Source organism: Mercenaria mercenaria, unplaced genomic scaffold, assembly GCF_021730395.1.
Source record: "Mercenaria mercenaria strain notata unplaced genomic scaffold, MADL_Memer_1 contig_1254, whole genome shotgun sequence".
NCBI classification, from domain to species: Eukaryota; Metazoa; Mollusca; class Bivalvia; order Venerida; family Veneridae; genus Mercenaria; species Mercenaria mercenaria.
The window spans coordinates 48,068-56,858 of NW_026459233.1; the positions used below are offsets into that span (position 1 = coordinate 48,068).

General features: G+C 39.1%; 1 long non-coding RNA gene across 4 annotated transcripts in view; it reads left to right on the forward strand.

Annotated features, from left to right (window-relative positions):
- LOC128551546 (uncharacterized) overlaps positions 1-8,791 on the forward strand; it is a 56,842-nt gene extending 48,051 nt beyond the window's left edge. For 3 of the 4 annotated variants that reach the window (XR_008368827.1, XR_008368824.1, XR_008368826.1), the window contains exon 6: positions 8,235-8,785. This is a non-coding gene — a long non-coding RNA (uncharacterized LOC128551546). Of the gene's footprint in view, positions 1-8,234 lie in introns of all 4 variants that reach the window. The other variant, XR_008368825.1, reaches the window with a different exon arrangement.

Below are 8,791 nucleotides of genomic sequence, written 5' to 3' on the forward strand. Positions count from 1 at the left end.
AGATCTAGGCCTTCTGGTTTATTTTTAGAATTTTTTTTTAAGATTTTCCTATGTAAAATCAAATGACCCCTAGGGCGGAGTCAATTTTGACCCCGGGGGACAAGGTTTGAACAAATTTTGTAGAGGTCCACTAGGCAATGCTACATGTCAAATATCTAGTCTCTAGGCCTTCTAGTTTATTTTTAGAAAATTTTTGAAGATTTTCCTATGTAAAATCAAGTGACCCCTGGGGCTGGGTCAATTTTGACCCAGGGGGTCATGATATGAACAAATTTTGTAGAGGTCCACTAGGTAATGCTACATGTGAAATATCTAAGCTCTAGGCCTTCTGGTTTATTTTTAGAAAACTTTTGAAGATTTTCTTATGTAAAGTCAAGTGACCCCTAGGGCGGGGTCAATTTTGACCCCCGGGTCATAATTTGAACAACTTTAGTAGAGGTCCAATAGGCAATGCTACATGTCAAATATCTAAGCTCTAGGGCTTCTGGTTTTTGAGAAGAAGATTTTTTAAATATTTTCCTATGTAAAATCAAGTGACCCCTGGGGCGGGGTCAATTTTGACCCCGGGGGCCATGATTTGAACAAATTTTGTAGAGGTCCACTAGGCAATGCTACATGTGAAATATCTAAGCTCTAGGCCTTCTGGTTTATTTTTAGAAATTTTTTGAAGATTTTCCTATGTAAAATCAAGTGACCCCTGGGGCGGGGTCAATTTTGACCCCAGGGTCATGATTTGAACAATTTTAGTAGAGGTCCACTAGGCAATGCTACATGTCAAATATCTAAGCTCTAAGGCTTCTGGTTTTTGAGAAGAAGATTTTTTAAGATTTTCTTATGTAAAATCAAGTGACCCCTGGGGCGGGGTCAATTTTGACCCCGGGGTCATGATTTGAACAAACTTGGTAGAGGTCCACTAGGCAATGCTTCACACCAAATATCTAAGCTCTAGGGCTTCTGGTTTTTGAGAAGAAGATTTTTAAAGTTTTTCCTTTCGGTTGCCATGGCAACCAGTGTTCTGCATGGAATTCAATTCTTTGAACAATTTTGAAAGGGGGCCATCCAAGGAACATCCCTGTGAAGTTTCATCAAAATTGGCCTGTTGGTTTAGGAGGAGATGTTGTTTAAAGGAAAGTGTGGACGGACGGACGTACAACGGACGGACGGACGGACGGACGCCGGACGGTGAGCGATCACAATACCTCACCCTGAGCACTTTGTGCTCAGGTGAGCTAAAAACTAGTAAATTTAAAGTGGCATGCCTCCAGATGGCCTGTTTAAAATCAGATATTAAATGATATTACATGTAGATCTAATAAAGTGATAAACCAGTATTATTTTATTGTGTTTAATATGAATTAGTGCTAAATTACCTCTTTTTTTGCATCTAATATAGTGTGACTAACTCTTCTGAGATTTTATTGATTTAAAGAGAATTTTTATAGAAAAAAGTTCCTAAAATACACAGAATCACTTTATATTTTTAGATGATCCTGTCTGATGATTGTGGGCTTTTCAAATCACTTTGCGTCTGTGGTCCATCGTCCGTTCGTCTGTCCGTCCTTAACAATTTCTCGTTATCGCATCTCCTCAGAAACTACTGGAAGGATTTTGACCAAACTTTGTCAAAATAATGTATTGGTACCCTTGTTGTGTCCCCCCTAGACTGGTTCAACAATTTTGTGTGGGATATGGCCCTTTCTTTATTTTTATAATTTACATAATTTTATAGAGGGGAAAACTTTGAAAATCTTCTTGTCCAAAAGCACAAGGCCTAGGGCTTCGGTATTTGGTATGTAGCATTGTCTAATGGTCTTCTACCAAGTTTATTAGTCCCCTACTGGTTGAAAACCAGTTTCGGGGACTATAGGAATGCGCTTTTCCGTCATTCCCTCATTCCATCCATCCGCAATTTTGTGTCCGGTCCATAACTCTTATCCATGAAAGGATTTTAATATTACTTGGCATAAATGTTCCCCGTGATGAGACGACATGTCGTGCGCAAAACCCAGACCCCTTGCTTAAAGGTCAAGGTCACAATTGGAGGTCAAAGGTCAACAGGGCTTTTTTCCTGTCCGGTCCATAACTCTCCCATCCATGAAGGGATTTTAATATCACTTGGCACAATTGTACCTCATAATAAGTTGATGTGTCGTGCACAACTTTGAGACCCCTAGCTCAAAGGTTAAGGTCACACTTAGCAGTCAAATGTTAACATGGCATGAACAGGGTCTGTTTCGTGTCCGGTCCATAACTCTTCCATCCATGAAGGGATTTTAATATTACTTGGCAAAAATGTTCCCCATGATGAAATGATATGTCAAGCGCAAAACCTGCACCCTAGCTCAAAAGTCAAGGTCACAATTTGAGGTCAAAGGTCAACAGGGCTTTTTTCCTGTCCGGTCCATAACTCTTCCATCTATGAAGGGATTTTAATTTCAATTGGCATAATTATACCTCATAATAAGACGATGTGTCTTGCACAACTTTCAGACCCCTAGCTCAAAGGTCAAGGTCACACTTAGCAGTCAAATGTTAACATGGCATGAACAGGGTCTGTTTACTGTCCAGTCTATAACTCTGTCATTCATTAAGGGATTTCAATATTACTTAGCACAGATGTTCCCAATGATGAGACAACATGTCTTGCACAAAACCCGGACCCCTAGCTCAAAGGTCAAGGTCACAATTGGAGGCCAAAGGTCAATAGGGTTTTTTTTCCTGTCCGGTCCAGAACTTTGTCATCCATCAAGGGATTACAATATTACTTGGCATAAATGTTCCCCATGATGAGACGACATGTCATGCACAATACCCAGAACCCTAGCTTAAAGGTCAAGGTCACACTTTGAGATCAAAGGTCAATAGGATTTTTTTCCTGTCCGGTCTATAACTTTGTCATGCAAAACAGGATTTAAATATCAGTTGGCACAAACATTTCCCTGGATGAGACAACATGTTGTGCGCAAAGCCCCGGCTCTGGGTCTAAGGTCAAGGTCATACTTAGAGGTCAAAGGTCAAATTCAAGAATGACTTTAGTCTGGAGCATTTCTTCTTTATGCATGGAGGGATTTTAATGTAACTTGGCACAAATGTTCACCACCATGAGACGAATTTTCGAGTGCCAGAACCAGATCCCTAGGTGTAAGGTCAAGGTCATACTTAGAGGTTAAAGGTCAAATTCAAGAATGACTTTGTCCGGAGCATTTCTTCTTCATGCATGGAGGAATTTTGATGTAACTTGGTAGAAATGTTCACCACTATGAGGCACACTTTTTTTTAGAATTATGTCCCTTTGTTGTTACTATAAATATATTATATTGTAACTTTTTTATGCCCCCGAAGGGAGGCATATAGTTTTTGAACTGTCTGTCAGTCTGTCCGCAATTTTCGTGTCCGGTCCATATCTTTGTCATCGATGGATGGATTTTCAAATAACTTGGCTTGAATGTGTACCACAGTCAAGGTCACACTTAGATGTTAAAGGATAGTGCATTGATGGGCGTGTCCAGTCCATATCTTTGTCATCTATGGATGGATTTTCAAATAACTCGGCATGAATGTGTACCACAGTAAGACGACGTGTCATGCGCAAGACCGAGGTCCGTAGCTCAAAGGTCAAGGTCACACTTAGATGTTAAAGGATAGTGCATTGATGGGCGTGTCCTGTCCATATATTTGTCTTCGATGGATGGATTTTCAAATAACTTGGCATGAATGTGTACCACAGTAAGACGACTTGTCGCGCACAAGACCCAGGTCCGTAGCTCAAAGGTCAAGGTCACACTTAGACGTTAAAGGATAGTGCATTGTTGGGCGTGTCCGGTCATATCTTTGTCATCCATGGATGGATTTTCAAATAACTTAGCATGAATGTGTACCACAGTAAGACGACGTGTCGCACGCAAGACCCAGGTCCGTAGCTCAAAGGTCAAGGTCACACTTAGACGTTAAAGGTCATTTTTCATGATAGTGCATTGATGGGCGTGTCCGGTCTATATCTTTGTCATTCATGCATGGATTTTAAAATAACTACGCATGAATGTGTGGCACAGTAAGACAACGTGTCGCGCGCAAGACCCAGCTCCGTAGGTCAAAGGTCCTAAACTCTAACATCGGCCATAACTATTCATTCAAAGTGCCATCGGGGGCATGTGTCATCCTATGGAGACAGCTCTTGTTATTACTGGCCATAAGGAAAAATTAAGAGCACTTTTCTGTGGTACAACATGCATGGTACATCCAAATTTTAGGTGTATTTTGATCTATCTCAACCTGGTAAAGAGTTTCTTGTGGACTTGTATTTTATAGATTTTTTTGCTCAGGTGAGTTTTTGTGATCGCTCAATGTCCGGCGTCTGTCTGTCGTCTGTCAACATTTAGCTTGTGTATGCGATAGAGGCTGTATTTTTCAACTGATCTTCATGAAATTTGGTCAGAATGATTACCTTGATGAAATCTAGGCCAAGTTCGAAAATGGGTCATCTGGGTTCAAAAACTAGGTCACTAGGTCAAATCAAAGAAAAACCTTGTGTATGCGATAGAGGCTGTATTTTTCAATTAAGCTTCATGAATTTTGGTCAGAATGATTATCTTGATGAAATCTAGGCCGAGTTTAAATATGGGTCATCTGTGGTCAAAAACTAGGTCACTAGGTCAAATAAAAGAAAAACCTTGTGTATGCGATAGAGGCTGTATTTTTCAATTAATCTTCATGAATTTTGGTCAGAATGATTACCTTGATGAAATCTAGGCCGAGTTTGAAAATGGGTCATCTGGGGTCAAAAACTAGGTCACTAGTTCAAATCAAAGAAAAACCTTGTGTATGCGATAGAGGCTGTATTTTTCAATTAATCTTCATGAATTTTGGTCAGAATGATTGCCTGGATGAAATCTAGGTCAAGTTCGAATATGGGTCATCTGTGGTCAAAAACTAGGTCACTAGGTCAAATCAAAGGAAAAGCTTGTATATGCGGTAAAGGCTGTATTTTTCAATTGATCTTCCTGAAATTAAGTCAAAATGATAACCTTAATGAAATCTAGGCCGAGTTTAAATATGGGTCATCTGTGGTCAAAAACTAGGTCACTAGATCAAATAAAAGAAAAACCTTGTGTATGTGATAGAGGCTGTATTCTTTTCAGTTAATCTTCATGAGTTTTGGTCAGAATGATAGCCTTGATGAAATCTAGGTCAAGTTCGAATATGGGTCATCTGGGGTCAAAAACTAGGTCACTAGGTCAAATCAAAGAAAATACTTACTTATACTCAAGATTTTTGCTCCAATTTTAATGATAATTGGTCAGAATATTTTTATGCCCCCGAAGGGAGGCATATAGTTTTTGAACCGTCTGTCTGTCGGTCTGTCAGTCTGTTGGTCTGTCGGTCTGTCCGCATTTTTCGTGTCCGGTCCAAATCTTTGTCATCGATGGATGGATTTTCAAATAACTTGGCATGAATGTGTACCACAGTAAGACGACGTGTCGCGTGCAAGACCCAGGTCCGTAGCTCAAAGGTCAAGGTCACACTTAGACATAAAAGGTTATTGCATTGATGGGCGTGTCCGGTCCATATCTTTGTCATCGATGGATGGATTTTCAAATAACTTGGCATGAATGTGTACCACAGTAAGACGATGTGTCGCGCGCAAGACCCAGATCCGTAGCTCAAAGGTCAAGGTCACACTTAGACATTAAGGGATAGTGCATTGATGGGCGTGTCCGGTCCATATCTTTGTCATCGATGGATGGATTTTCAAATAACTTGGCATGAATGTGTACCACAGTAAGACGACGTGTCATGCGCAAGACCCAGGTCCGTATCTCAAAGGTCAAGGTCACACTTAGACATTAAGGGATAGTGCATTGATGGGCGTGTCCGGTCCATATCTTTGTCATCGATGGATGGATTTTCAAATAACTTGGCATGAATGTGTACCACAGTAAGACGACGTGTCATGCGCAAGACCCAGGTCCGTAGCTCAAAGGTCAAGGTCACACTTAGATGTTAAAGGTCTTTTTTCATGATAGTGCATAGATGGGCGTGTCCGGTCCATATCTTTGTCATTCATGCATGGATTTTAAAATAACTACGCATAAATGTGTGACACAGTAAGACGACGTGTCGCGCGCAAGACCCAGCTCCGTAGGTCAAAGGTCCTAAACTCGAACATCGGCCATAACTATTCATTTAAAGTGCCATCGGGGGCATGTGTCATCCTATGGAGACAGCTCTTGTTTTCCATGAAATCACAAGGTCAAACATGTTTACTCTGTTTAATATGTTGTGTTATGGTGTGTTTCTAAGGTGAGCGACCTAGGGCCATCTTGGCCCTCTTGTTTTGTTAGGGTTTATTTCACTTTGTTGTTACTATAAATAACTTTTATGATAACTTTTTGTATAATCGGCCAAAAAAAAATCCAAATGAAAAGAACTGTACGTTTTTATATATGCAAATTTTAATCCAAGTGCTTTGTTATATTATATTGTATATATAGTACAATATTGTTTATACATCATTGACAGATATCAGTTCATTATGTTATACTGCAGTAGAGAAAATTAGGTGCCTTCCAGTAGGGGACTTTGTATTGCATGGCAATACTTCATTCACTTGTTCAAATTATTCCCCTGGGGTCAAAAATGGCCCCACCCTGTGGGTCACATGGTTTATATAGACTTATATAGGGGAAAATTTTGAAAAACCTCTTGTCCAAAACCACAGGGCCTAGGGCTTTGATATTTTTATATGTGACATCATCTAGTGTTCCTCAACTAATATTGTTCAAATTATTCCCCAAGGGTCAAATATGGCCCCCGCCCTCGGGGTCACATGGTTTACATAGACTTATATAGGGAAAAATCTTCTTGTCCAAACCACAAAGCTTAGGGCTTTGATATTTATAATGTAGTATCATCCAGTGGGTCTTTACCAAGTTTATTCAAATTATCCCCCTAGGGTCAAATATGGCCCACCCCTGGGGTCACATGGTTCATATAGACTTATATAGGGAAAACTTATAAAATCTTCATGTCCATAACCTACAACATTCAAATTTGGACCACTTGTTAGTTTTGAGTGGCAAGATGAACCCTGACATGAGTTGACCTTGATCTTGACCTACTTTCACATTTCTCTAGCTACAACCTTCAAATTTGGACCACATGCATAGTTTCGTGTACCGAAAAAACTTTGACCTTGACATTGACCTAGTGACCTACTTTCACATTTTTGAAAATAGAGGCTTCAAATTTGGACCACATGCATAGTTTTGTGTTCAGAAATGAAAATTTGACCTTGATTTTGACCTAGTGGCCTACTTTCACATTTCTCAAGCTACAGCCTTCAAGTTTGGACTACATGCATAATTTTGTGTACCGAAATAAACTTTGTCCTTGAGGTTGACCTAGTGACCTACTTTCAAATTTCTCAAGCTACAGCATTCAAATTTGGACCACTTGCATAGATTTGTTTACTGAAATAAACTGTGACCTTGACATTTTCATGGTGACATACTTACACATTTGTGAAGGTACAGGCTTCAAATTTGGACCACATACATAGTTTATGTTCCGAAATGAAATTTCGCCTTGATTTTGACCTAGTGGCCTACTTTCACATTTCTCAAGCTACAGCCTTCAGATTTGGACCACATGCATAGTTTTGTGTACCGAAATGAACTTTGACCTTGAGATTGACCCAATGACCTACTTTCTCATTTCTGTAGCTACAGCCTTCAAATTTGGACCACATGCATAGGTTTGTTGACTGATATAAACTTTGACCCGGACATTGACCTAGTGACCTACTTTCACATTTTTGAAGGTACAGGCTTTGAATTTGGACCACATGCATAGTTTTGTGTTCCGAAATGAAATTTGACTTCGATTTTGACCTAGGGACCTACTTTCATATTTCTAAAGCTACAGCCTTCAAATTTTGACCACATGTGTTGTTTTGTGTACCAAAATGAACTTTGACCTTGATTTTGACCTTGAGCTAGTCATGAAATTTGGAACATTCAAAAATTGCTCAATGGTGGGCGCCAAGATCACTCTGTGATCTCTTGTCATTGCTCACAATTGATCTTCTAGTGTTCTGTACCAGTTAGAAATATCATATATTACGTAACAAGAAGATACACATTATTTGATATAGAAACACTTGCCATCTTTATTATATAGCTGACACTGTAATTAATAAAGAATTTTATTTCTCAGAGTGATGTTTCTAACTTCAGATCATAAAATGACACCTCTTTAGATGCAGGTGCTCATAGATTTGTATGACCCTAACTGGAGTGCACAGTCAGACAAAATAACACCAGTTGCTGAGAACCAAGTTTCCCAGAAACAGATAATTTAAACGTAATCTGACTTACAGTTAATGATGGAGTATTTCTCACATGATGTCATTACATGTAAATGTTAATTTTATAATGTATAAATGGAATGACCAGCAATAAGAAGCCAGTTTTGTGTTTTTAACTGGTTAATGTTTGTGACATTTTTTCAAGCACTTACACAACAACTTGATGTTAATCGATTTTTTCTGTACTCTTGGTCATAAAGTATCAACTCAAATTATATTGATTATTGAGTTTTAATGTTAAACTCCATGATGTCTCCTTAGAAAAAATATCAAGCATTTTAATGTTTCTCCCATTTCCAGTAATGTTTTATGTTTTCACATATATATCAAGTATATTACAACATTTTCAGGCCCATTGAAACCAGAGATTACATTTATTGGAGATAATTTGACGAAGACAGTTGTAGAGTTGTTACATGAGACAAT